Source organism: Equus caballus, chromosome 17 (assembly GCF_041296265.1).
Source record: "Equus caballus isolate H_3958 breed thoroughbred chromosome 17, TB-T2T, whole genome shotgun sequence".
NCBI lineage: Eukaryota > Metazoa > Chordata > Mammalia > Perissodactyla > Equidae > Equus > Equus caballus.
The window spans coordinates 3,913,396-3,940,130 of NC_091700.1; positions in this window are offsets into that span (position 1 = coordinate 3,913,396).

The following is a 26,735-nucleotide window of genomic DNA, read 5'->3' on the forward strand; positions in this document are numbered from 1 at the left end:
TCATGAACACGTTTCTGGCACGTCTGAGATGTGGTTCCAGCCGGCCCGACAGGTGTTTCCGCAGTGTCCGCCAAGCGGTTCTGGCGTAGTTGGCAGGTGATTTTGGCATGACTGGCATGTGGTTCCAGCAAGCCTGGCAGGTGATTCCAAAGTGTTCACCAACTGGTTGTGGCGTAGCCGGCAGGTGATTTTTGCGTGATCGGCAGGTGGTTCTGGCGAGTCGAGCAGGTGGTTCCGGCGTGCTCGGCTGGTGCTTCCGGGGTCATTGGCACGGGGTTCCGGCATGTCTGAGAGGTGGTTCCTGCATGCCCGGCAAGTGATTGCGGAGTGTTCGCCAAGTGGTTCTGGCATAGTCGGCAGGTGATTTTGGCATGTCCGGCAGGTGGTTCAGGCGAGTTGAGCAGGTGGTTCCAACGTGCTTGGCAGGTGCTTCCGGCGTCTCCGGCACGTGTTTCTGGCACATCTGACAGGTGGTTCCGGCATGCCCGAAAGGTTATTCCGGTCTGTCCGGTAGGTGGTTCCAGCCTGCACGGCATGTGGTTCTGGTACGTCTCAACGGTGGTTGCGCATGCCCAACAGGTGATTCCGGACTGTCCGCCACATGGTTCTGGCACGTCTGAGAGGTGGTTCCGGCATGCCCGGCAGGTCATCCCAGAGAGTCCTCCAAGTGGTTCTGGCATAACACGCAGGTGATTTTGGCGTGTCTGGCAGGTTGTTCCGTTGTGCTTGGCAGGTGGTTCAGGCTTGGCCGGCAGGTGGTTCCAGACTGTCCAGGACGTGTTTCCAGCTTCTCCGGCAGGTGGTTCTGGTACGTCTGAGAGGTGGTTCCGCCAGGGCTGGCAGGCGATTCCGGACCGTCCCCCAGGTGGTTCTGGCATAGCCAGCAGTTGATATTGGCCTGTCCGGCAGGTGGTTCCAGCGAGTCGAACAGGTGGCTCCGGCGTGCTCGGCAGGTGGTTCCGGTCTGTCCGGTAGGTGATTCCGGCGTGTCCGGCACGTGCTTCCGGCACGTCTGAGAGGTGGTTCCGGCATGCGCGACAGGTGATTTCGGAGTGTCCGCCAGGTGGTTCTGGCGTACCCGGCAGGTGATTTTGGCGTGTCCGGCAGGTGTTTCTGGCGAGTCGAGCTGGTGGCTCCGGCATGCTCGGCAGGTGCTTCCGGCGTCTCCGGCACGTGGTTCTGCTGTGTCTGAGAGCTGGTTCCGGCATGTCCGGCAGATGATTCCGGAGTGTCCGCCAAGTGGTTCTGGCATACCCGGCTAGTGATTTGGGCATGTCAGGTAGGTGGTTCCGGCGAGTCGAGCAGGTGGCTCCGGCGTGCTCGGCAGGTTGTTCAGACGTGTCTGGCAGGTGTTTTCCGTCTGTTCGGGGTGTGTTTCCAGCATCTCATGCACATGGTTCTGGCACGTCTGAGATGTGGTTCCGGCCGGCCCGACAGGTGTTTCCACAGTGTCCGCCAAGTGGTACTGGCGTAGTTGGCAGGTGATTTTGGCATGACCGGCAGGTGGTTCCAGCAAGCCCGGCAGGTGATTCCGAAGTGTTCCCCGACTGGTTGTGGCGTAGACGGCAGGTGATTTTTGCGTGTCCGGCAGGTGGTTCTGGCGAGTCGAGCAGGTGGTTCCGGCGTGCTCGGCAGGTGCTTCCGGGGTCATTGGCACGTGGTTCTGGCATATCTGAGAGGTGGTTCCGGCATGCCCGGCAGGTGATTCCGGAGTGTTCGCCAAGTGTTTCCGGCGTAGCCGGCAGGTGAGTTTGCATGTCCAGCGGTCGTTCCAGCGGGTCGAGCCGGTGGTACTGGCGTGTCCGGCAGGTGGTTCCCGTCTGTCCTGCAGGTGGTTCTGTGGTGTCCGGCATGAGGTTCAGTCTGAGAGGCTGTGCCGGCATGCCCCTCACGTGATTCCGGCTTGTCCCCGAAGTGGTGCTGGTGTAGCGGGCAGGTGATTTTGGCGTGTCCGGCAGGTGGTTCAGGCGAGTTGAGCAGGTGGTTGCGACGTGCTCGGCAGGTGCTTCCGGCGTCTCCGGCACGTGTTTCTGGCACATCTCACTGGTGGTTCCGGCATGCCCAAAAGTTGATTCCGGTCTGTCCGGTAGGTGGTTCCGGCGTGCACGGCACCTGGTTCTGGTACGTGTCAGAGGTGGTTGCGTATGCCCAACAGGTGATTCCGGACTGTCCGCCACGTGCTTCTGGCACGTCTGAGAGGTGGTTCCAACATGCCCGGCAGGTCATTTCGGAGAGTCGCCCAAGTGGTTCTGGCGTAGCCCGCAGGTGATTTTGGCGTGTCCGGCAGGTGGTTCCGCCGTGCTCGGCAGGTGGTTCAGGCATGGCCGTCACGTGGTTCCAGTATGTCCAGGACGTGTTTCCAGCTTCTCCGGCAGGTGGTTCTGCTACGTCTCAGAGGTGGTTCCGCCATGGCTGGCAGGTGATCCCGGACTGTCCCCCAGGTGGTTCTGGCATAGCCAGCAGTTGATATTGGCCTGTCCGGCAGGTGGTTCCAGCGAGTCGAACAGGTGGCTCCGGCGTTCTTGGCAGGTGGTTCCGGTCTGTACGGTAGGTGTTTCCGGCGTATCTGGCACGTGCTTCCGGCTCGTCTCAGAGGTGGTTCCGCCATGGCTGGCAGGTGATTCCGTAGTGTCCGCCAGGTGGTTCTGGCATACCCGGCAGGTGATTTTGGCGTGTCCGGCAGGTGTTTCTGGGAGTCCAGCAGGTGGCTCCGGCATGCTCGGCAGGTGCTTCCGGCGTCTCCGGCACTTGGTTCTGGTGTGTCTGAGAGCTGGTTCCGGCATGTCCGGCAGATGATTCCGGAGTGTCCGCCAAGTGGTTCTGGCATACCCAGCAGGTGATTTTGGCGTGTCAGGGAGGTGGTACCGGTGAGTCGAGCAGGTGGTTCCGGCGTGCTCGGCAGTTGGTTCAGGCGGTTCTGGCAGGTGGTATCTGTCTGTTCGGGGTGTGGTTCCAGAATCTCATGAACACGTTTCTGGCACGTCTGAGATGTGGTTCCAGTCGGCCCGACAGGTGTTTCCGCAGTGTCCGCCAAGCGGTTCTGGCGTAGTTGGCAGGTGATTTTGGCATGACTGGCAGGTGGTTCCAGCAAGCCTGGCAGGTGATTCCAAAGTGTTCACCAACTGGTTGTGGCGTAGCCGGCAGGTGATTTTTGCGTGATCGGCAGGTGGTTCTGGCGAGTCGAGCAGGTGGTTCCGGCGTGCTCGGCTGGTGCTTCCGGGGTCATTGGCACGGGGTTCTGGCATGTCTGAGAGGTGGTTCCTGCATGCCCGGCAAGTGATTGCGGAGTGTTCGCCAAGTGGTTCTGGCATAGTCGGCAGGTGATTTTGGCATGTCCGGCAGGTGGTTCAGGCGAGTTGAGCAGGTGGTTCCAACGTGTTTGGCAGGTGCTTCCGGCGTCTCCGGCACGTGTTTCTGGCACATCTGACAGGTGGTTCCGGCATGCCCGAAAGGTGATTCCGGTCTGTCCGGTAGGTGGTTCCAGCCTGCACGGCATGTGGTTCTGGTACGTCTCAGAGGTGGTTGCGCATGCCCAACAGGTGATTCCGGACTGTCCGCCACATGGTTCTGGCACGTCTGAGAGGTGGTTCCGGCATGCCCGGCAGGTCATCCCAGAGAGTCCTCCAAGTGGTTCTGGCATAACACGCAGGTGATTTTGGCGTGTCTGGCAGGTTGTTCCGTTGTGCTTGGCAGGTGGTTCAGGCTTGGCCGGCAGGTGGTTCCAGACTGTCCAGGACGTGTTTCCAGCTTCTCCGGCAGGTGGTTCTGGTACGTCTGAGAGGTGGTTCCGCCAGGGCTGGCAGGTGATTCCGGACCGTCCCCCAGGTGGTTCTGGCATAGCCAGCAGTTGATATTGGCCTGTACGGCATGTGGTTCCAGCGAGTCGAACAGGTGGCTCCGGCGTCCTCAGCAGGTGGTTCCGGTCTGTCCGGTAGGTGATTCCATCGTGTCCGGCACGTGGTTCTGGTGTGTCTGAGAGCTGGTTCCGGCATGTCCGGCAGATGATTCCGGAGTGTCCGCCAAGTGGTTCTGGCATACCCGGCTGGTGATTTTGGCATGTCAGGTAGGTGGTTCCGGCGAGTCGAGCAGGTGCCTCCGGCGTGCTCGGCAGGTTGTTCAGACGGGTCTGGCAGGTGTTTTCCGTCTGTTCGGGGTGTGGTTCCAGCATCTCATGCACATGGTTCTGGCACGTCTGAGATGTGGTTCCAGCCGGCCCGACAGGTGTTTCCACAGTGTCCGCCAAGTGGTACTGGCGTAGTTGGCAGGTGATTTTGGCATGACCGGCAGGTGGTTCCAGCAAGCCCGGCAGGTGATTCCGAAGTGTTCCCCGACTGGTTGTGGCGTAGCCGGCAGGTGATTTTTGCGTGTCCGGCAGGTGGTTCTGGCGAGTCGAGCAGGTGGTTCCGGCGTGCTCGGCAGGTGCTTCCGGGGTCATTGGCACGTGGTTCTGGCATATCTCAGAGGTGGTTCCGGCATGCCCGGCAGGTGATTCCGGAGTGTTCGCCAAGTGTTTCCGGCGTAGCCGGCAGGTGATTTTGCACGGCCAGCGGTCGTTCCGGCGGGTCGAGCCGGTGGTTCCGGCGTGTCCGGCAGGTGGTTCCAGTCTGTCCGGCAGGTGGTTCTGTGGTTTCCTGCACGAGGTTCAGTCTGAGGGGCTGTGCCGGCATGCCCCTCACGTGATTCCGGCTTGTCCCCGAAGTGGTGCTGGTGTAGCGGGCAGGTGATTTTGGCGTGTCCGTCAGGTGATTCCGCCGTGCTCGGCAGGTGGTTCAGGCATGGCCGTCACGTGGTTCCAGTCTGTCCAGGACGTGTTTCCAGCTTCTCCGGCAGGTGGTTCTGGTACGTCTGAGATGTGGTTCCGCCATGGCTGGCAGGTGATCCCGGAGTGACCCCAGGTGGTTCTGGCATACCCAGCAGTTGATATTGGCCTGTCCGGCAGGTGGTTCCAGCGAGTCGAACAGGTTGCTCCGGCGTTCTTGGCAGGTGGTTCCGGTCTGTCCGGTAGGTGTTTCCGGCGTGTCTGGCACGTGCTTCCGGCACGTCTGAGAGGTGGTTCCGGCATGCGCGGCAGGTGATTCCGTAGTGTCCGCCAGGTGGTTGTGGCGTACCCGGCAGGTGATTTTTGCGTGTCCGGCAGGTGTTTCTGGCGAGTCGAGCAGGTGGCTCCGGCATGCTCGGCAGGTGCTTCCGGCGTCTCCGGCACTTGGTTCTGGTGTGTCTGAGAGCTGGTTCCGGCATGTCCGGCAGATGATTCCGGAGTGTCCGCCAAGTGGTTCTGGCATACCCAGCAGGTGATTTTGGCGTGTCAGGGAGGTGGTACCGGTGAGTCGAGCAGGTGTTTCCGGCGTGCTCGGCAGGTGGTTCAGGCGGTTCTGGCAGGTGGTATCCGTCTGTTCGGGGTGTGGTTCCAGCATCTCATGAACACGTTTCTGGCACGTCTGAGATGTGGTTCCAGCCGGCCCGACAGGTGTTTCCGCAGTGTCCGCCAAGCGGTTCTGGCGTAGTTGGCAGGTGATTTTGGCATGACTGGCATGTGGTTCCAGCAAGCCTGGCAGGTGATTCCAAAGTGTTCACCAACTGGTTGTGGCGTAGCCGGCAGGTGATTTTTGCGTGATCGGCAGGTGGTTCTGGCGAGTCGAGCAGGTGGTTCCGGCGTGCTCGGCTGGTGCTTCCGGGGTCATTGGCACGGGGTTCTGGCATGTCTGAGAGGTGGTTCCTGCATGCCCGGCAAGTGATTGCGGAGTGTTCGCCAAGTGGTTCTGGCATAGTCGGCAGGTGATTTTGGCATGTCCGGCAGGTGGTTCAGGCGAGTTGAGCAGGTGGTTCCAACGTGCTTGGCAGGTGCTTCCGGCGTCTCCGGCACGTGTTTCTGGCACATCTGACAGGTGGTTCCGGCATGCCCGAAAGGTTATTCCGGTCTGTCCGGTAGGTGGTTCCAGCCTGCACGGCATGTGGTTCTGGTACGTCTCAACGGTGGTTGCGCATGCCCAACAGGTGATTCCGGACTGTCCGCCACATGGTTCTGGCACGTCTGAGAGGTGGTTCCGGCATGCCCGGCAGGTCATCCCAGAGAGTCCTCCAAGTGGTTCTGGCATAACACGCAGGTGATTTTGGCGTGTCTGGCAGGTTGTTCCGTTGTGCTTGGCAGGTGGTTCAGGCTTGGCCGGCAGGTGGTTCCAGACTGTCCAGGACGTGTTTCCAGCTTCTCCGGCAGGTGGTTCTGGTACGTCTGAGAGGTGGTTCCGCCAGGGCTGGCAGGCGATTCCGGACCGTCCCCCAGGTGGTTCTGGCATAGCCAGCAGTTGATATTGGCCTGTCCGGCAGGTGGTTCCAGCGAGTCGAACAGGTGGCTCCGGCGTGCTCGGCAGGTGGTTCCGGTCTGTCCGGTAGGTGATTCCGGCGTGTCCGGCACGTGCTTCCGGCACGTCTGAGAGGTGGTTCCGGCATGCGCGACAGGTGATTTCGGAGTGTCCGCCAGGTGGTTCTGGCGTACCCGGCAGGTGATTTTGGCGTGTCCGGCAGGTGTTTCTGGCGAGTCGAGCTGGTGGCTCCGGCATGCTCGGCAGGTGCTTCCGGCGTCTCCGGCACGTGGTTCTGCTGTGTCTGAGAGCTGGTTCCGGCATGTCCGGCAGATGATTCCGGAGTGTCCGCCAAGTGGTTCTGGCATACCCGGCTAGTGATTTGGGCATGTCAGGTAGGTGGTTCCGGCGAGTCGAGCAGGTGGCTCCGGCGTGCTCGGCAGGTTGTTCAGACGTGTCTGGCAGGTGTTTTCCGTCTGTTCGGGGTGTGTTTCCAGCATCTCATGCACATGGTTCTGGCACGTCTGAGATGTGGTTCCGGCCGGCCCGACAGGTGTTTCCACAGTGTCCGCCAAGTGGTACTGGCGTAGTTGGCAGGTGATTTTGGCATGACCGGCAGGTGGTTCCAGCAAGCCCGGCAGGTGATTCCGAAGTGTTCCCCGACTGGTTGTGGCGTAGACGGCAGGTGATTTTTGCGTGTCCGGCAGGTGGTTCTGGCGAGTCGAGCAGGTGGTTCCGGCGTGCTCGGCAGGTGCTTCCGGGGTCATTGGCACGTGGTTCTGGCATATCTGAGAGGTGGTTCCGGCATGCCCGGCAGGTGATTCCGGAGTGTTCGCCAAGTGTTTCCGGCGTAGCCGGCAGGTGAGTTTGCATGTCCAGCGGTCGTTCCAGCGGGTCGAGCCGGTGGTACTGGCGTGTCCGGCAGGTGGTTCCCGTCTGTCCTGCAGGTGGTTCTGTGGTGTCCGGCATGAGGTTCAGTCTGAGAGGCTGTGCCGGCATGCCCCTCACGTGATTCCGGCTTGTCCCCGAAGTGGTGCTGGTGTAGCGGGCAGGTGATTTTGGCGTGTCCGGCAGGTGGTTCAGGCGAGTTGAGCAGGTGGTTGCGACGTGCTCGGCAGGTGCTTCCGGCGTCTCCGGCACGTGTTTCTGGCACATCTCACTGGTGGTTCCGGCATGCCCAAAAGTTGATTCCGGTCTGTCCGGTAGGTGGTTCCGGCGTGCACGGCACCTGGTTCTGGTACGTGTCAGAGGTGGTTGCGTATGCCCAACAGGTGATTCCGGACTGTCCGCCACGTGCTTCTGGCACGTCTGAGAGGTGGTTCCAACATGCCCGGCAGGTCATTTCGGAGAGTCGCCCAAGTGGTTCTGGCGTAGCCCGCAGGTGATTTTGGCGTGTCCGGCAGGTGGTTCCGCCGTGCTCGGCAGGTGGTTCAGGCATGGCCGTCACGTGGTTCCAGTATGTCCAGGACGTGTTTCCAGCTTCTCCGGCAGGTGGTTCTGCTACGTCTCAGAGGTGGTTCCGCCATGGCTGGCAGGTGATCCCGGACTGTCCCCCAGGTGGTTCTGGCATAGCCAGCAGTTGATATTGGCCTGTCCGGCAGGTGGTTCCAGCGAGTCGAACAGGTGGCTCCGGCGTTCTTGGCAGGTGGTTCCGGTCTGTACGGTAGGTGTTTCCGGCGTATCTGGCACGTGCTTCCGGCTCGTCTCAGAGGTGGTTCCGCCATGGCTGGCAGGTGATTCCGTAGTGTCCGCCAGGTGGTTCTGGCATACCCGGCAGGTGATTTTGGCGTGTCCGGCAGGTGTTTCTGGGAGTCCAGCAGGTGGCTCCGGCATGCTCGGCAGGTGCTTCCGGCGTCTCCGGCACTTGGTTCTGGTGTGTCTGAGAGCTGGTTCCGGCATGTCCGGCAGATGATTCCGGAGTGTCCGCCAAGTGGTTCTGGCATACCCAGCAGGTGATTTTGGCGTGTCAGGGAGGTGGTACCGGTGAGTCGAGCAGGTGGTTCCGGCGTGCTCGGCAGGTGGTTCAGGCGGTTCTGGCAGGTGGTATCCGTCTGTTCGGGGTGTGGTTCCAGCATCTCATGAACACGTTTCTGGCACATCTCAGATGTGGTTCCAGCCGGCCCGACAGGTGTTTCCGCAGTGTCCGCCAAGCGGTTCTGGCGTAGTTGGCAGTTGATTTTGGCATGACTGGCAGGTGGTTCCAGCAAGCCTGGCAGGTGATTCCAAAGTGTTCACCAACTGGTTGTGGCGTAGCCGGCAGGTGATTTTTGCGTGATCGGCAGGTGGTTCTGGCGAGTCGAGCAGGTGGTTCCGGCGTGCTCGGCTGGTGCTTCCGGGGTCATTGGCACGGGGTTCTGGCATGTCTGAGAGGTGGTTCCTGCATGCCCGGCAAGTGATTCCGGAGTGTTCGCCAAGTGGTTCTGGCATAGTCGGCAGGTTATTTTGGCACGTCCGGCAGGTGGTTCAGGCGAGTTGAGCAGGTGGTTCCAACGTGCTTGGCAGGTGCTTCCGGCGTCTCCGGCACGTGTTTCTGGCACATCTGACAGGTGGTTCCGGCATGCCCGAAAGGTGATTCCGGTCTGTCCGGTAGGTGGTTCCAGCCTGCACGGCATGTGGTTCTGGTACGTCTCAGAGGTGGTTGCGCATGCCCAACAGGTGATTCCGGACTGTCCGCCACATGGTTCTGGCACGTCTGAGAGGTGGTTCCGGCATGCCCGGCAGGTCATCCCAGAGAGTCCTCCAAGTGGTTCTGGCATAACACGCAGGTGATTTTGGCGTGTCTGGCAGGTTGTTCTGTTGTGCTTGGCAGGTGGTTCAGGCTTGGCCGGCAGGTGGTTCCAGACTGTCCAGGACGTGTTTCCAGCTTCTCCGGCAGGTGGTTCTGGTACGTCTGAGAGGTGGTTCCGCCGTGGCTGGCAGGTGATTCCGGACCGTCCCCCAGGTGGTTCTGGCATAGCCAGCAGTTGATATTGGCCTGTCCGGCAGGTGGTTCCAGCGAGTCGAACAGGTGGTTCCGGCGTTCTCGGCAGGTGGTTCCGGTCTGTCCGGTAGGTGATTCCGGCGTGTCTGGCACGTGCTTCCGGCACGTCTTAGATGTGGTTCTGGCATGAGCGACAGGTGATTTCGGAGTGTCCGCCAGGTGGTTCTGGCGTGTCCGGCAGGTCATTTTGGCGTGGCCGGCAGGTGTTTCTGGCGAGTCGAGCAGGTGGCTCCGGCATGCTCGGCAGGTGCTTCCGGCGTCTCCGGCACGTGGTTCTGGTGTGTCTGAGAGCTGGTTCTGGCATGTCCGGCAGATGATTCCGGAGTGTCCGCCAAGTGGTTCTGGCATACCCGGCTGGTGATTTGGGCATGTCAGGTAGGTGGTTCCGGCGAGTCGAGCACGTGGCTCCGGCGTGCTCGGCAGGTTGTTCAGACGGGTCTGGCAGGTGTTTTCCGTCTGTTCGGGGTGTGGTTCCAGCATCTCATGCACATGGTTCTGGCACGTCTGAGATGTGGTTCCGGCCGGCCCGACAGGTGTTTCCACAGTGTCCGCCAAGTGGTACTGGCGTAGTTGGCAGGTGATTTTGGCATGACTGGCAGGTGGTTCCAGCAAGGCTGGCAGGTGATTCCAAAGTGTTCACCAACTGGTTGTGGCGTAGCCGGCAGGTGATTTTTCCGTGATCGGCAGGTGGTTCTGGCGAGTCGAGCAGGTGGTTCCGGCGTGCTCGGCTGGTGCTTCCGGGGTGATTGGCACGGGGTTCTGGCATGTCTGAGAGGTGGTTCCTGCATGCCCGGCAAGTGATTCCGGAGTGTTCGCCAAGTGGTTCTGGCATACTCGGCAGGTGATTTTGGCATGTCCGGCAGGTGGTTCAGGCGAGTTGAGCAGGTGGTTCCAACGTGCTTGGCAGGTGCTTCCGGCGTCTCCGGCACGTGTTTCTGGCACATCTGACAGGTGGTTCCGGCATGCCCAAAGGTTGATTCCGGTCTGTCCGGTAGGTGGTTCCGGCGTGCACTGCACGTGGTTTTGGTACGTGTCAGAGGTGGTTGCGTATGCCCAACAGGTTATTCCGGACTGTCCGCCACATGGTTCTGGCACGTCTGAGTTGTGGTTCCAGCCGGCCCGACAGGTGTTTCAGCAGTGTCCGCCAAGCGGTTCTGGCGTAGTTGACAGGTGATTTTGGCATGACTGGCAGGTGGTTCCAGCAAGCCTGGCAAGTGATTCCAAAGTGTTCACCAACTGGTTGTGGCGTAGCCGGCAGGTGATTTTTACGTGATCGGCAGGTGGTTCTGGCGAGTCGAGCAGGTGGTTCCGGCGTGCTCGGCTGGTGCTTCCGGGGTCATTGGCACACGGTTCTGGCATATCTGAGAGGTGGTTCCGGCATGCCCGGCAGGTGATTCCGGAGTGTTCGCCAAGTGTTTCCGGCGTAGCCGGCAGGTGATTTTGCACGTCCAGCAGTCGTTCCGGCGGGTCGAGCCGGTGGTTCCGGCGTGTCCGGCAGGTGGTTCCGGTCTGTCCGGCAGGTGGTTCTGTGGTGTCCGGCACGAGGTTCAGTCTGAGAGGCTGTGCCGGCATGCCCCTCACGTGATTCCGGCTTGTCCCCGAAGTGGTGCTGGTGTAGCGGGCAGGTGATTTTGGCGTGTCCGGCAGGTGGTTCAGGCGAGTTGAGCAGGTGGTTGCGACGTGCTCGGCAGGTGCTTCCGGCGTCTCCGGCACGTGTTTCTGGCACATCTGACTGGTGGTTCCGGCATGCCCAAAGGTTGATTCCGGTCTGTCCGGTAGGTGGTTCCGGCGTGCACGGCACGTGGTTTTGGTACGTGTCAGAGGTGGTTGCGTATGCCCAACAGGTTATTCCGGACTGTCCGCCACATGGTTCTGGCACGTCTGAGATGTGTTTCCAGCCGGCCCGACAGGTGTTTCTGCAGTGTCCGCCAAGCTGTTCTGGCGTAGTTGGCAGGTGATTTTGGCATGACTGGCAGGTGGTTCCAGCAAGCCTGGCAGGTGATTCCAAAGTGTTCACCAACTGGTTGTGGCGTAGCCGGCAGGTGATTTTTGCGTGATCGGCAGGTGGTTCTGGCGAGTCGAGCAGGTGGTTCCGGCGTGCTCGGCTGGTGCTTCCGGGGTCATTGGCACGTGGTTCCGGCATGTCTGAGAGGTGGTTCCTGCATGCCCGGCAAGTGATTGCGGAGTGTTCGCCAAGTGGTTCTGGCATAGTCGGCAGGTGATTTTGGCATGTCCGGCAGGTGGTTCAGGCGAGTTGAGCAGGTGGTTCCAACGTGCTTGGCAGGTGCTTCCGGCGTCTCCGGCACGTGTTTCTGGCACATCTGACAGGTGGTTCTGGCATGCCCGAAAGGTGATTCCGGTCTGTCCGGTAGGTGGTTCCAGCCTGCACGGCATGCGGTTCTGGTACGTCTCAGAGGTGGTTGCGCATGCCCAACAGGTGATTCCGGACTGTCCGCCACATGGTTCTGGCACGTCTGAGAGGTGGTTCCGGCATGCCCGGCAGGTCATCCCAGAGAGTCCTCCAAGTGGTTCTGGCATAACACGCAGGTGATTTTGGCGTGTCTGGCAGGTTGTTCCGTGGTGCTTGGCAGGTGGTTCAGGCTTGGCCGGCAGGTGGTTCCGGACTGTCCAGGACGTGTTTCCAGCTTCTCCGGCAGGTGGTTCTGGTACGTCTGAGAGGTGGTTCCGCCAGGGCTGGCAGGTGATTCCGGACCGTCCCCCAGGTGGTTCTGGCATAGCCAGCAGTTGATATTGGCCTGTCCGGCAGGTGGTTCCAGCGAGTCGAACAGGTGGCTCCGGTGTGCTCGGCAGGCGGTTCCGGGCTGTCCGGTAGGTGATTCCGGCGTGTCCGGCACGTGCTTCCGGCACGTCTGAGAGGTGGTGCCGGCATGAGCGACAGGTGATTTCGGAGTGTCCGCCAGGTGGTTCTGGCGTACCCGGCAGGTGATTTTGGCGTGTCCGGCAGGTGTTTCTGGCGAGTCGAGCAGGTGGCTCCGGCATGCTCGGCAGGTGCTTCCGGCGTCTCTGGCACGTGGTTCTGGTGTGTCTGAGAGCTGGTTCCGGCATGTCCGGCAGATGATTCCGGAGTGTCCGCCAAGTGGTTCTGGCATACCCGGCTGGTGATTTGGGCATGTCAGGTAGGTGGTTCCAGTGAGTCGAGCAGGTGGCTCCGGCGTGCTCGGCAGGTTGTTCAGACGGGTCTGGCAGGTGTTTTCCGTCTGTTCGCGGTGTGGTTCCAGCATCTCATGCACATGGTTCTGGCACGTCTGAGATGTGGTTCCGGCTGGCCCGACAGGTGTTTCCACAGTGTCCGCCAAGTGGTACTGGCGTAGTTGGCAGGTGATTTTGGCATGACCGGCAGGTGGTTCCAGCAAGCCCGGCAGGTGATTCCGAAGTGTTCCCCAACTGGTTGTGGCGTAGCCGGCAGGTGATTTTTGCGTGTCCGGCAGGTGGTTCTGGCGAGTCGAGCAGGTGGTTCCGGCGTGCTCGGCAGGTGCTTCCGGGGTCATTGGCACACGGTTCTGGCATATCTGAGAGGTGGTTCCGGCATGCCCGGCAGGTGATTCCGGAGTGTTCACCAAGTGTTTCCGGCGTAGCCGGCAGGTGAGTTTGCATGTCCAGCGGTCGTTCCGGCGGGTCGAGCCGGTGGTTCCGGCGTGTCCGGCAGGTGGTTCCGGTCTGTCCGGCAGGTGGTTCTGTGGTGTCCGGCACGAGGTTCAGTCTGAGAGGCTGTGCCGGCATGCCCCTCACGTGATTCCAGCTTGTCCCCGAAGTGGTGCTGGTGTAGCGGGCAGGTGATTTTGGCGTGTCCGGCAGGTGGTTCAGGCGAGTTGAGCAGGTGGTTGCGACGTGCTCGGCAGGTGCTTCCGGCGTCTCCGGCACGTGTTTCTGGCACATCTGACTGGTGGTTCCGGCATGCCCAAAGGTTGATTCCGGTCTGTCCGGTAGGTGGTTCCGGCGTGCACGGCACGTGGTTTTGGTACGTGTCAGAGGTGGTTGCGTATGCCCAACAATTGATTCCGGACTGTCCGCCACATGGTTCTGGCACGTCTGAGATGTGTTTCCAGCCGGCCCGACAGGTGTTTCTGCAGTGTCCGCCAAGCTGTTCTGGCGTAGTTGGCAGGTGATTTTGGCATGACTGGCAGGTGGTTCCAGCAAGCCTGGCAGGTGATTCCAAAGTGTTCACCAACTGGTTGTGGCGTAGCCGGCAGGTGATTTTTGCGTGATCGGCAGGTGGTTCTGGCGAGTCGAGCAGGTGGTTCCGGCGTGCTCGGCTGGTGCTTCCGGGGTCATTGGCACGTGGTTCCGGCATGTCTGAGAGGTGGTTCCTGCATGCCCGGCAAGTGATTGCGGAGTGTTCGCCAAGTGGTTCTGGCATAGTCGGCAGGTGATTTTGGCATGTCCGGCAGGTGGTTCAGGCGAGTTGAGCAGGTGGTTCCAACGTGCTTGGCAGGTGCTTCCGGCGTCTCCGGCACGTGTTTCTGGCACATCTGACAGGTGGTTCTGGCATGCCCGAAAGGTGATTCCGGTCTGTCCGGTAGGTGGTTCCAGCCTGCACGGCATGCGGTTCTGGTACGTCTCAGAGGTGGTTGCGCATGCCCAACAGGTGATTCCGGACTGTCCGCCACATGGTTCTGGCACGTCTGAGAGGTGGTTCCGGCATGCCCGGCAGGTCATCCCAGAGAGTCCTCCAAGTGGTTCTGGCATAACACGCAGGTGATTTTGGCGTGTCTGGCAGGTTGTTCCGTGGTGCTTGGCAGGTGGTTCAGGCTTGGCCGGCAGGTGGTTCCGGACTGTCCAGGACGTGTTTCCAGCTTCTCCGGCAGGTGGTTCTGGTACGTCTGAGAGGTGGTTCCGCCAGGGCTGGCAGGTGATTCCGGACCGTCCCCCAGGTGGTTCTGGCATAGCCAGCAGTTGATATTGGCCTGTCCGGCAGGTGGTTCCAGCGAGTCGAACAGGTGGCTCCGGTGTGCTCGGCAGGCGGTTCCGGGCTGTCCGGTAGGTGATTCCGGCGTGTCCGGCACGTGCTTCCGGCACGTCTGAGAGGTGGTGCCGGCATGAGCGACAGGTGATTTCGGAGTGTCCGCCAGGTGGTTCTGGCGTACCCGGCAGGTGATTTTGGCGTGTCCGGCAGGTGTTTCTGGCGAGTCGAGCAGGTGGCTCCGGCATGCTCGGCAGGTGCTTCCGGCGTCTCTGGCACGTGGTTCTGGTGTGTCTGAGAGCTGGTTCCGGCATGTCCGGCAGATGATTCCGGAGTGTCCGCCAAGTGGTTCTGGCATACCCGGCTGGTGATTTGGGCATGTCAGGTAGGTGGTTCCAGTGAGTCGAGCAGGTGGCTCCGGCGTGCTCGGCAGGTTGTTCAGACGGGTCTGGCAGGTGTTTTCCGTCTGTTCGGGGTGTGGTTCCAGCATCTCATGCACATGGTTCTGGCACGTCTGAGATGTGGTTCCGGCTGGCCCGACAGGTGTTTCCACAGTGTCCGCCAAGTGGTACTGGCGTAGTTGGCAGGTGATTTTGGCATGACCGGCAGGTGGTTCCAGCAAGCCCGGCAGGTGATTCCGAAGTGTTCCCCAACTGGTTGTGGCGTAGCCGGCAGGTGATTTTTGCGTGTCCGGCAGGTGGTTCTGGCGAGTCGAGCAGGTGGTTCCGGCGTGCTCGGCAGGTGCTTCCGGGATCATTGGCACACGGTTCTGGCATATCTGAGAGGTGGTTCCGGCATGCCCGGCAGGTGATTCCGGAGTGTTCACCAAGTGTTTCCGGCGTAGCCGGCAGGTGAGTTTGCATGTCCAGCGGTCGTTCCGGCGGGTCGAGCCGGTGGTACCGGCGTGTCCGGCAGGTGGTTCCGGTCTGTCCGGCAGGTGGTTCTGTGGTGTCCGGCACGAGGTTCAGTCTGAGAGGCTGTGCCGGCATGCCCCTCACGTGATTCCAGCTTGTCCCCGAAGTGGTGCTGGTGTAGCGGGCAGGTGATTTTGGCGTGTCCGGCAGGTGGTTCAGGCGAGTTGAGCAGGTGGTTGCGACGTGCTCGGCAGGTGCTTCCGGCGTCTCCGGCACGTGTTTCTGGCACATCTCACTGGTGGTTCCGGCATGCCCAAAGGTTGATTCCGGTCTGTCCGGTAGGTGGTTCCGGCGTGCACGGCACGTGGTTTTGGTACGTGTCAGAGGTGGTTGCGTATGCCCAACAGGTGATTCCGGACTGTCCGCCACATGGTTCTGGCACGTCTGAGATGTGTTTCCAGCCGGCCCGACAGGTGTTTCTGCAGTGTCCGCCAAGCGGTTCTGGCGTAGTTGGCAGGTGATTTTGGCATGACTGGCAGGTGGTTCCAGCAAGCCTGGCAGGTGATTCCAAAGTGTTCACCAACTGGTTGTGGCGTAGCCGGCAGGTGATTTTTGCGTGATCGGCAGGTGGTTCTGGCGAGTCGAGCAGGTGGTTCCGGCGTGCTCGGCTGGTGCTTCCGGGGTCATTGGCACGGGGTTCCGGCATGTCTGAGAGGTGGTTCCTGCATGCCCGGCAAGTGATTGCGGAGTGTTCGCCAAGTGGTTCTGGCATAGTCGGCAGGTGATTTTGGCATGTCCGGCAGGTGGTTCAGGCGAGTTGAGCAGGTGGTTCCAACGTGCTTGGCAGGTGCTTCCGGCGTCTCCGGCACGTGTTTCTGGCACATTTGACAGGTGGTTCTGGCAAGCCCGAAAGGTGATTCCGGTCTGTCCGGTAGGTGGTTCCAGCCTGCACGGCATGTGGTTCTGGTACGTCTCAGAGGTGGTTGCGCATGCCCAACAGGTGATTCCGGACTGTCCGCCACATGGTTCTGGCACGTCTGAGAGGTGGTTCCGGCATGCCCGGCAGGTCAGCCCAGAGAGTCCTCCAAGTGGTTCTGGCATAACACGCAGGTGATTTTGGCGTGTCTGGCAGGTTGTTCCGTTGTGCTTGGCAGGTGGTTCAGGCTTGGCCGGCAGGTGGTTCCGGACTGTCCAGGACGTGTTTCCAGCTTCTCCGGCAGGTGGTTCTGGTACGTCTGAGAGGTGGTTCCGCCAGGGCTGGCAGGTGATTCCGGACCGTCCCCCAGGTGGTTCTGGCATAGCCAGCAGTTGATATTGGCCTGTCCGGCAGGTGGTTCCAGCGAGTCGAACAGGTGGCTCCGGTGTGCTCGGCAGGCGGTTCCGGGCTGTCCGGTAGGTGATTCCGGCGTGTCCGGCACGTGCTTCCGGCACGTCTGAGAGGTGGTTCCGGCATGAGCGACAGGTGATTTCGGAGTGTCCGCCAGGTGGTTCTGGCGTACCCGGCAGGTGATTTTGGCGTGTCCGGCAGGTGTTTCTGGCGAGTCGAGCAGGTGGCTCCGGCATGCTCGGCAGGTGCTTCCGGCGTCTCTGGCACGTGGTTCTGGTGTGTCTGAGAGCTGGTTCCGGCATGTCCGGCAGATGATTCCGGAGTGTCCGCCAAGTGGTTCTGGCATACCCGGCTGGTGATTTGGGCATGTCAGGTAGGTGGTTCCAGTGAGTCGAGCAGGTGGCTCAGCGTGCTCGGCAGGTTGTTCAGACGGGTCTGGCAGGTGTTTTCCGTCTGTTCGGGGTGTGGTTCCAGCATCTCATGCACATGGTTCTGGCACGTCTGAGATGTGGTTCCGGCTGGCCCGACAGGTGTTTCCACAGTGTCCGCCAAGTGGTACTGGCGTAGTTGGCAGGTGATTTTGGCATGACCGGCAGGTGGTTCCAGCAAGCCCGGCAGGTGATTCCGAAGTGTTCCCCAACTGGTTGTGGCGTAGCCGGCAGGTGATTTTTGCGTGTCCGGCAGGTGGTTCTGGCGAGTCGAGCAGGTGGTTCCGGCGTGCTCGGCAGGTGCTTCCGGGGTCATTGGCACACGGTTCTGGCATATCTGAGAGGTGGTTCCGGCATGCCCGGCAGGTGATTCCGGAGTGTTCGCCAAGTGTTTCCGGCGTAGCCGGCAGGTGATTTTGCATGTCCAGCGGTCGTTCCGGCGGGTCGAGCCGGTGGTTCCGGCGTGTCCGGCAGGTGGTTCCGGTCTGTCCGGCAGGTGGTTCTGTGGTGTCTGGCACGAGGTTCAGTCTGAGAGGCTGTGCCGGCATGCCCCTCACGTGATTCCGGCTTGTCCCCGAAGTGGTGCTGGTGTAGCGGGCAGGTGATTTTGGCGTGTCCGGCAGGTGGTTCAGGCGAGTTGAGCAGGTGGTTGCGACGTGCTCGGCAGGTGCTTCCGGCGTCTCCGGCACGTGTTTCTGGCACACCTGACTGGTGGTTCCGGCATGCCCAAAAGTTGATTCCGGTCTGTCCGGTAGGTGGTTCCGACGTGCACGGCACGTGGTTCTGGTACGTGTCAGAGGTGGTTGCGTATGCCCAACAGGTGATTCTGGACTGTCCGCCACGTGCTTGTGGCACGTCTGAGAGGTGGTTCCAACATGCCCGGCAGGTCATTTCGGAGAGTCGTCCAAGTGGTTCTGGCGTAGCCCGCAGGTGATTTTGGCGTGTCCGGCAGGTGGTTCCGCCGTGCTCGGCAGGTGGTTCAGGCATGGCCGTCACGTGGTTCCAGTCTGTCCAGGACGTGTTTCCAGCTTCTCCGGCAGGTGGTTCTGGTACGTCTCAGAGGTGGTTCCGCCATGGCTGGCAGGTGATCCCGGACTGTCCCCCAGGTGGTTCTGGCATAGCCAGCAGTTGATATTGGCCTGTCCGGCAGGTGGTTCCAGCGAGTCGAACAGGTGGCTCCGGCGTTCTTGGCAGGTGGTTCCGGTCTGTCCGGTAGGTGTTTCCGGCGTGTCTGGCACGTGCTTCCGGCACGTCTGAGAGGTGGTTCCGGCATGCGCGGCAGGTGATTCCGTAGTGTCCGCCAGGTGGTTCTGGCATACCCGGCAGGTGATTTTGGCGTGTCCGGCAGGTGTTTCTGGCAAGTCGAGCAGGTGGCTCCGGTATGCTCGGCAGGTGCTTCCGGCGTCTCCGGCACTTGGTTCTGGTGTGTCTGAGAGCTGGTTCCGGCATGTCCGGCAGATGATTCCGGAGTGTCCGCCAAGTTGTTCTGGCATACCCAGCAGGTGATTTTGGCGTGTCAGGGAGGTGGTACCGGTGAGTCGAGCAGGTGGTTCCGGCGTGCTCGGCAGGTGGTTCAGGCGGTTCTGGCAGGTGGTATCCGTCTGTTCGGGGTGTGGTTCCAGCATCTCATGAACACGTTTCTGGCACGTCTCAGATGTGGTTCCAGCCGGCCCGACAGGTGTTTCCGCAGTGTCCGCCAAGCGGTTCTGGCGTAGTTGGCAGGTGATTTTGGCATGACTGGCAGGTGGTTCCAGCAAGCCCGGCAGGTGATTCCGAAGTGTTCCCCAACTGGTTGTGGCGTAGCCGGCAGGTGATTTTTGCGTGTCCGGCAGGTGGTTCTGGCGAGTCGAGCAGGTGGTTCCGGCGTGCTCGGCAGGTGCTTCCGGGGTCATTGGCACGTGGTTCTGGCATATCTGAGAGGTGGTTCCGGCATGCCCGGCAGGTGATTCCGGAGTGTTCGCCAAGTGTTTCCGGCGTAGCCGGCAGGTGATTTTGCACGGCCAGCGGTCGTTCCGGCGGGTCGAGCCAGTGTTTCCTGCATGTCCGGCAGGTGGTTCCGGTCTGTCCGGCAGGTGGTTCTGTGGTTCCCGGCACGAGGTTCAGTCTGAGAGGCTGTGCCGGCATGCCCCTCACGTGATTCCGGCTTGTCCCCGAAGAGGTGCTGGTGTAGCGGGCAGGTGATTTTGGCGTGTCCGGTAGGTGATTCCGCCGTGCTCGGCAGGTGGTTCAGGCATGGCCGTCACATGGTTCCAGTCTGTCCAGGACGTGTTTCCAGCTTCTCCGGCAGGTGGTTCTGGTACGTCTGAGATGTGGTTCCGCCATGGCTGGCAGGTGATCCCGGACTGTCCCCCAGGTGGTTCTGGCATACCCAGCAGTTGATATTGGCCTCTCCGGCAGGTGGTTCCAGCGAGTCGAACAGGTTGCTCCGGCGTTCTTGGCAGGTGGTTCCGGTCTGTCCGGTAGGTGTTTCCGGCGTGTCTGGCACGTGCTTCCGGCACGTCTGAGAGGTGGTTCCGGCATGCGCGGCAGGTGATTCCGTAGTGTCCGCCAGGTGGTTGTGGCGTACCCGGCAGGTGGTTTTTGCGTGTCCGGCAGGTGTTTCTGGCGAGTCGAGCAGGTGGCTCCGGCATGCTCGGCAGGTGCTTCCGGCGTCTCCGGCACTAGGTTCTGGTGTGTCTGAGAGCTGGTTCCGGCACGTCCGGCAGATGATTCCGGAGTGTCCGCCAAGTGGTTCTGGCATACCCGGCTGGTGATTTGGGCATGTCAGGTAGGTGGTTCCGGCGAGTCGAGCAGGTGGCTCCGGCGTGCTCGGCAGGTTGTTCAGACGGGTCTGGCAGGTGTTTTCCGTCTGTTCGGGGTGTGGTTCCAGCATCTCATGCACATGGTTCTGGCACGTCTGAGATGTGGTTCCGGCCGGCCCGACAGGTGTTTCCACAGTGTCCGCCAAGTGGTACTGGCGTAGTTGGCAGATGATTTTGGCATGACCGGCAGGTGGTTCCAGCAAGCCCGGCAGGTGATTCCGAAGTGTTCCCCAACTGGTTGTGGCGTAGCCGGCAGGTGATTTTTGCGTGTCCGGCAGGTGGTTCTGTCATATGTGAGAGGTGGTTCCGGCATGCCCAGCAGGTGATTCCGGAGTGTTCGCCAAGTGTTTCCGGCGTAGCCGGCAGGTGAGTTTGCATGTCCAGCGGTCGTTCCGGCGGGTCGAGCCGGTGGTTCCGGCGTGTCCGGCAGGTGGTTCCGGTCTGTCCGGCAGGTGGTTCTGTTGTGTCCGGCACGAGGTTCAGTCTGAGAGGCTGTGCCGGCATGCCCCTCACGTGATTCTGGCTTGTCCCCGAAGTGGTGCTGGTGTATCGGGCAGATGATTTTGGCGTGTCCGGCAGGTGGTTCAGGCGAGTTGAGCAGGAGGTTGCGACGTGCTCGGCAGGTGCTTCCGGCGTCTCCGGCACGTGTTTCTGGCACATCTGACTGGTGGTTCCGGCATGCCCAAAAGTTGATTACGGTTTGTCCGGTAGGTGGTTCCGGCGTGCACGGCACGTGGTTCTGGTACGTCTGAGAGGTGGTTCCAACATGCCCGGCAGGTCATTTCGGAGAGTCGTCCAAGTGGTTCTGGCGTAGCCCGCAGGTGATTTTGGCGTGTCCGGCAGGTTGTTCCGCCGTGCTCGGCCTGTGGTTCAAGCATGGCCGTCACGTGGTTCCAGTCTGTCCAGGACGTGTTTCCAGCTTCTCCGGCAGGTGGTTCAGGTACGTCTGAGAGGTGGTTCTGCCATGGCTGGCAGGTGATCCCGGACTGTCCCCCAGGTGGTTCTGGCATACCCAGCAGTTGATATTGGCCTGTCCGGCAGGTTGTTCCAGCGAGTCGAACAGGTGGCTCCGGCGTTCTTGGCAGGTGGTTCCGGTCTGTCCGGTAGGTGTTTCCGGCGTGTCTGGCACGTGCTTCCGGCATGCGCGACAGGTGATTCCGTAGTGTCCGCCTGGCGGTTCTGGCATACCCGGCAGGTGATTTTGGCGTGTCCGGCAGGTGTTTCTGGCGAGTCGAGCAGGTGGCTCCGGCATGCTCGGCAGGTGCTTCCGGCGTCTCCGGCACTTGGTTCTGGTGTGTCTGAGATCTGGTTCCGGCACGTCCGGCAGATGATTCCGGAGTGTCCGCCAAGTGGTTCTGGCATACCCAGCAGGTGATTTTGGCGTGTCAGGGAGGTGGTACCGGTGAGTCGAGCAGGTGTTTCCGGCGTGCACAGCAGGTGGTTCAGGCGGTTCTCGCAGATGGTATCCGTCTGTTCGGGGTGTGGTTCCAGCATCTCATGAACACGTTTCTGGCACGTCTGAGATGTGGTTCCAGCCGGCCCGACAGGTGTTTCCGCAGTGTCCGCCAAGCGGTTCTGGCGTAGTTGGCAGGTGATTTTGGCATGACCGGCAGGTGGTTCCAGCAAGCCTGGCAGTTGATTCCAAAGTGTTCACCAACTGGTTGTGGCGTAGCTGGCAGGTGATTTTTGCGTGATCGGCAGGTGGTTCTGGCGAGTCGAGCAGGTGGTTCCGGCGTGCTCGGCTGGTGCTTCCGGGGTCATTGGCACGGGGTTCTGGCATGTCTGAGAGGTGGTTCCTGCATGCCCGGCAAGTGATTCCGGAGTGTTCGCCAAGTGGTTCTGGCATAGTCGGCAGGTGATTTTGGCATGTCCGGCAGGTGGTTCAGGCGAGTTGAGCAGGTGGTTCCAACGTGCTTGGCAGGTGCTTCCGGCGTCTCCGGCACGTGTTTCTGGCACATCTGACAGGTGGTTCCGGCATGCCCGAAAGGTGATTCCGGTCTGTCCGGTAGCTGGTTCCAGCCTGCACGGCATGTGGTTCTGGTACGTCTCAGAGGTGGTTGCGCATGCCCAACAGGTGATTCCGGACTGTCCGCCACATGGTTCTGGCACGTCTGAGAGGTGGTTCCGGCATGCCCGGCAGGTCATCCCAGAGAGTCCTCCAAGTGGTTCTGGCATAACACGCAGGTGATTTTGGCGTGTCTGGCAGGTTGTTCCGTTGTGCTTGGCAGGTGGTTCAGGCTTGGCCGGCAGGTGGTTCCAGACTGTCCAGGACGTGTTTCCAGCTTCTCCGGCAGGTGGTTCTGGTACGTCTGAGAGGTGGTTCCGCCGTGGCTGGCAGGTGATTCCGGACCGTCCCCCAGGTGGTTCTGGCATAGCCAGCAGTTGATATTGGCCTGTCCGGCAGGTGGTTCCAGCGAGTCGAACAGGTGGCTCCGGCGTGCTCGGCAGGTGGTTCCGGTCTGTCCGGTAGGTGATTCCGGCGTGTCCGGCACGTGCTTCCGGCACGTCTGAGAGGTGGTTCCGTCATGCGCGACAGGTGATTTCGGAGTGTCCGCCAAGTGGTTCTGGCATACCCGGCTAGTGATTTGGGCATTTCAGGTAGGTGGTTCCGGCGAGTCGAGCAGGTGGCTCCGGCATTCTCTGCAGGTTGTTCAGACGGGTCTGGCAGGTGTTTTCCGTCTGTTCGGGGTGTGGTTCCAGCATCTCATACACAAGGTTCTGGCACGTCTGAGATGTGGTTCCGGCCGGCCCGTCAGGTGTTTCCACAGTGTCCGCCAAGTGGTACTGGCGTAGTTGGCAGGTGATTTTGGCATGACCGGCAGGTGGTTCCAGCAAGCCCGGCAGGTGATTCCGAAGTGTTCCCCAACGGGTTGTGGCGTAGCCGGCAGGTGATTTTTGCGTGTCCGGCAGGTGGTTCTGGCGAGTCGAGCAGGTGGTTCCGGCGTGCTCGGCCGGTGCTTCCGGGGTCATTGGCACGTGGTTCTGGCATATCTGAGAGTGGTTCCAGCATGCCAGGCAGGTGATTCCGGAGTGTTCGCCAAGTTTTTCCGGCGTAGCCGGCAGGTGAGTTTGCATGTCCAGCGGTCGTTCCGGCGGGTCGAGCCGGTGGTTCCGGCGTGTCCGGCAGGTGTTTCCGGTCTGTCCGGCAGGTGGTTCTGTGGTGTCCGGCACGAGGTTCAGTCTGAGAGGCTGTGCCGGCATGCCCCTCACGTGATTCCGGCTTGTCCCCGAAGTGGTGCTGGTGTAGCGGGCAGGTGATTTTGGCGTGTCCGGCAGGTGGTTCAGGCGAGTTGAGCAGGTGGTTGCGACGTGCTCGGCAGGTGCTTCCGGCGTCTCCGGCACGTGTTTCTGGCACATCTGACTGGTGGTTCCGGCATGCCCAAAAGTTGATTCCGGTCTGTCCGGTAGGTGGTTCCGGCGTGCATGGCACGTGGTTCTGGTACGTGTCAGAGGTGGTTGCGTATGCCCAACAGGTGATTCCGGACTGTCCGCCACGTGCTTCTGGCACGTCTGAGAGGTGGTTCCAACATGCCCGGCAGGTCATTTCGGAGAGTCGTCCAAGTGGTTCTGGCGTAGCCCGCAGGTGATTTTGGCGTGTCCGGCAGGTGGTTCCGCCGTGCTCGGCAGGTGGTTCAGGCATGGCCGTCACGTGGTTCCAGTCTGTCCAGGACGTGTTTCCAGCTTCTCCGGCAGGTGGTTCTGGTACGTCTGAGAGGTGGTTCCGCCATGGCTGGCAGTTGATTCCGGACCGTCCCACAGGTGTTTCTGGCATAGCTAGCAGTTGATATTGGCCTGTCCGGCAGGTTGTTCCAGGGAGTCGAACAGGTGGCTCCGGCGTGCTCGGCAGGTGGTTCCGGTCTGTCCGGTAGGTGTTTCCGGCGTGTCTGGCACGTGCTTCCGGCATGCGCGGCAGGTGATTCCGTAGTGTCCACCTGGCGGTTCTGGCATACCCGGCAGGTGATTTTGGCGTGTCCGGCAGGTGTTTCTGGCGAGTCGAGCAGGTGGCTCCGGCATGCTCGGCAGGTGCTTCCGGCGTCTCCGGCACTTGGTTCTGGTGTGTCTGAGAGCTGGTTCCGGCATGTCCGGCAGATGTTCCGGAGTGTCCGCCAAGTGGTTCTGGCATACACAGCAGGTGATTTTGACGTGTCTGGCAGGTTGTTCCGTTGTGCTTGGCCGGTGGTTCAGGCTTGGCCGGCAGGTGGTTCCAGTCTGTCCAGGACGTGTTTCCAGCTTCTCCGGAAGGTTGTTCTGGTACGTCTGAGAGGTGGTTCCGCCATGGCTCTCAGGTGATTCCGGACCGTCCCCCAGGTGGTTCTGGCATAGCCAGCAGTTGATATTGGCCTGTCCGGCAGGTGGTTCCAGCGAGTCGAACAGGTGGCTCCGGCGTTCTTGGCAGGTGGTTCCGGTCTGTCCGGTAGGTGTTTCCGGCGTGTCTGGCACGTGCTTCCGGCACGTCGGGGAGGTGGTTCCGGAATGCGCGGCAGGTGATTCCGTAGTGTCCGCCAGGTGGTTCTGGCATACCCGGCAGGTGATTTTGGCGTGTCCGGCAGGTGTTTCTGGGAGTCCAGCAGGTGGCTCCGGCATGCTCGGCAGGTGCTTCCGGCGTCTCCGGCACTTGGTTCTGGTGTGTCTGAGAGCTGGTTCCGGCACGTCCGGCAGATGATTCCGGAGTGTCGCCAAGTGGTTCTGGCATACCCAGCAGGTGATTTTGGCGTGTCAGGGAGGTGGTACCGGTGAGTCGAGCAGGTGTCTCCGGCGTGCTCAGCAGGTGGTTCAGACGGGTCTGGCAGGTGTTTTCCGTCTGTTCGGGGTGTGGTTCCAGCATCTCATGCACATGGTTCTGGCACGTCTGAGATGTGGTTCCGGCTGGCCCGACAGGTGTTTCCACAGTGTCCGCCAAGTGGTACTGGCGTAGTTGGCAGGTGATTTTGGAATGACCGGCAGGTGGTTCCAGCAAGCCCGGCAGGTGATTCCGAAGTGTTCCCCAACTGGTTGTGGCGTAGCCGGCAGGTGATTTTTGCGTGTCCGGCAGGTGGTTCTGGCGAGTCGAGCAGGTGGTTCCGGCGTGCTCGGCAGGTGCTTCCGGGGTCATTGGCACGTGCTTTGTGCCTTCCACCTCTAGAGCAATGGAGGGCACGGCTGAGAGCAAAGGGCCCTTTCTGACATAGGTGCATTCTGACACTCTCTGGCCCATTGCACAATGGCGGTTTGTAAAAAGCCTATTGTCTGCTCCTGCTAATCATGCGGAAGCACAGTCATCTGGACCTCGTCCCCGTTGCTGAAGGGGAAGATGTAGACATTTCGTCTGAGCCGGGTTGACAAGGTGGAAATGCGGCAGGAGCAGAAGTTCCAAATCTGCGAGTTAAGCGCTGAAAAGAAATGGCGTGTCAGCTGCCTTTGTATGAGATGTTGCCAGGACACAGAAAGAGCACTGTTGAAAGCGAGTTCTTGCTCAGCTTCCTAAAGAGATGAATGGAAGATGGTCTGTGGCTTGTCGCCCCCTGAGTGGGGGAGCCAGTGTCTTGTGCATTCCACGCCTAGAGCAATGAAGGGCAGGGCTGAGAGCAAAGGGGTCTTTCTGACATAACTGCTTTCCGACACTCTCTCCAGCAGTGCGCAATGGTGGTTGGAAAAAGGCGTGCAGTCTATCGCCTCCTAAGCACGTGGAAGCTCAATCATTTGGGACTCAGCCCAGTTGCTTCAGGGGAATATGTAGGCATTTCATCTGAGCCGGGTTGGCAAGGTGGAATTGCGGCAGAAGCAGGAGTCCTAAGCTGCGAGTTAAGGGATGGGAAGAAATGCCATTTGAGCTGCCTTTGTATGAGAAGTTCAACGGTCTGCTGTAACAGGACTGTGGAAAGCGAGTTGTTTGTCAGCTTCCTAAAGAGCTGGAGGCAAGACAGTTTATGGCTTGTCTCCAATTGAAGGATGGAGGCAGTGCTTTGTGCCTTCCACCTCTAGAGCAATGGAGGGCACGGCTGAGAGCAAAGGGCCCTTTCTGACATAGGTGCATTCTGACACTGTCTGACCCAGTGCACAATGGCGGTTTGTAAAAAGCCTATTGTCTGCTCCTGCTAAGCATGTGGCAGCACAATCATGTGGGCTTCGCCCACGTTGCTTAAGGGGAAGATGTAGGCATTTCGTCTGTGCCGGGTTGGCAAGGTGGGACTGTGGAAGAAGCGGAAGTCCTAAAGCGGCCAGTTAAGCACTGGGAAGAAATGGCCTTTGAGCTGCCTCTGTGTGAGAGTTTCCTCGTATGCTGTAACAGCACTGTGGAAAGCGAGTTCTTTCCCAGCTTCCTAAAGAGCTGGAGGCAAGACAGTTTATGGCTTGTCTCCCATTGAAGGATGGAGGCAGTGCTTTGTGCCTTCCACCTCTACAGCAATGGAGGGCGTGGCTGAGAGTAAAGCGGTCTTTCTGCCATTGGTGCTTTCTGACACTATCCCAACCGTTGCACTTAGTGGTTAGTTAAAAGCCTATTGTCTCTCTCCTCCTCAGAATGTGGAACCACAATCCTATGGGCCTCATCCCCATTGCTCAAGGGGAAGATGTAGGCATTTCGCCTGAGCCGGGTTGGCAAGGAGGAAACGTGCAGGATGCAGATGTCCCAGACTGGCGAGTGAAGTGATGAAAAGAAACGGCGTTCAGCCTCCTTTGTATGAGACGTTCCCAGGACGCTGTAAGAGCACTGTGGAAAGGGAGTTTTTTCTCCACTTACTAAAGAGCTGGAAGCAGGCCAAGATGTGGTTTGTCTCCCATTGAGGGGTGGATCCAGAACCAGTGCCTTGTGCCTTGCACCTCGAGAGCAATGGAGGGCATGGCTGAGAGCAAAGGGGCCTTTCTGACATAGCTGCTTTCCGACGCTCTCTAAGCAGTGTAAAATGGTGGTTGGAAAAAGGCATGCAGTTTATCACCTCCTAAGCATGTGGATGCTCTATCATTTGGGAATCAGCACAGTCGCTTCAGGGGAAGATGTAGGCATTTCGTCTGAGCCGGGTTGGCAAGGTGGGAATGCGGCAGAAGCAGATGTTGCAGATTGGTGAGTTAAGGGCTGAAAAGACACGGTGTCCAGCTGCCTTTGTATGAGACGTACCCAGGATGATGTAAGAGCTCTGTGGAATGCGA